We start from the raw sequence: 1,732 nt of genomic DNA on the forward strand, positions 1-1,732 counted from the left end.
AAAAAAAAAAAAAAAAATTTAGAATTTGATTTTGGGAAGTTTGTCCAGAATGTCAAAGATTTGAACACTAGGTTAAATAAGCTCACAAATTATTATGAAACAATACTTAGTTACCTATTTAACCAAAGTGACAATAAAAGATTTTATAGGCAAATACAGTAACATAATAAAAGAAAAAGCTCCAGCTCTTTTAATTTTGAGACGACTCAGTTTCCCTAATTAGAGACTTGATAAAGACAACATTTTGATAAAACAGAATCTTTGTTTTCTATATGAATTACTTAACAGGTAAAGAAAAATCTCTTACAATAATCCAAGAAAATGTTATTCTTTTAACAGAGAAAGAAAGTCAAATTCTAGTTTTGCATAGTCACATCATTGATATTAAAGCTCATTGTTGATAACCAACAAGGACCTACTGTACGGCACAGGGAACTATACTCAATATCTTGTAATAACATATAATGAAAAAGAATTTAAAAAGGAATAGATAGGTATATATGTATGTATAACTGAATCACTTTGCTGTACACCTGCAACTAATGCAACATTGTAAGTCAACTATATTTCAATAAAAAAATTTTTAAATAAAGCTCATTTTTAAAATTCTTATAATAATCCATTTAATTTTTGCCAATTTGACCACACAGGATAAGATTTCCTCTTTCTCCTTCTCCAACTTTCTAAATCCAATTAGGTTTTTCTCCTTTATTTTCCTCTTTTGTATTTTGAGACAATCAGTAAATACCCTTAAACAAGGACAAAATTACTCTTCTTTTTCCTTCCTAAGAACGCATCCTTGGACTTCCCTGGTGGCTCAGTGGTTAAGAATCCGCCTGCCAATGCAGGGGACAAGGGTTCAATCACTGGTCCAGGAAGATATCACATGCCGTGCAGCAACTAAGCCCGACTGCCACAACTACTGAGCCTGTGTGCCACAACTACTGAAGCCCATGCGCCTAGAGCCTGTGCTCCACAATGAGAAGCCCGCGCACCGCAACGAAGAGTAGTCCCCGCTCGCCGCAACTAGAGAAAGCCCATGCACAGCAACGAAGACCCAACGCAGCCAAAAATAAATAAATTATATTAAATACTTGCTAATTAAAAAAAAAAAAAAGAGCACATCCTTCATACCTCATACTTTTTCCTGCAGAAACACATCTTATTTTCTGTGCACACTTCACATACAGTTTTTTTTTCTGTACCTTTATTATTCCTAGCAGTTTCATTTACTTACACTGATTATAATTCATAACCCTAAGTTCCAGTGAAAACTAGGAAGCAATTGTAAACTGTCTGTGGCCATACCAACATTCTATAGTAGATTAGCAAATTTATGAATACATCATTTCATAATTTCTAGAGGCATATGCTTCCTTATAATACAATTTTTTGATGTGGCAAAGGACGTGTTTACTAACGGAAACATCACTAGTCCCTTTGTAAAAATTAAGAAGCCAACGAGATAAACTTATGTTTAGTGATTAATATTTTAGTATTTTCTCATATTTGAAAATTATCTACATATTCAATGAATATCCACCATTTCACTTAACTTAGTATAAGGTTTCAAGTTTCCAAAATGATTCCGGAAACTTTTTTTTTTTTTTTTTGCGGTACGCAGGCCTCTCACTGTTGTGGCCTCTCCCGCTGCGGAGCACAGGCTCCAGACGCGCAGGCTCAGCGGCCATTGCTCACGGGCCCAGCCGCTCCGCGGCATGTGGGATCTTCC

Source organism: Lipotes vexillifer, unplaced genomic scaffold (assembly GCF_000442215.2).
Source record: "Lipotes vexillifer unplaced genomic scaffold, Lipotes_vexillifer_v1.1 scaffold469, whole genome shotgun sequence".
In the NCBI taxonomy this organism is placed as follows: domain Eukaryota; kingdom Metazoa; phylum Chordata; class Mammalia; order Artiodactyla; family Lipotidae; genus Lipotes; species Lipotes vexillifer.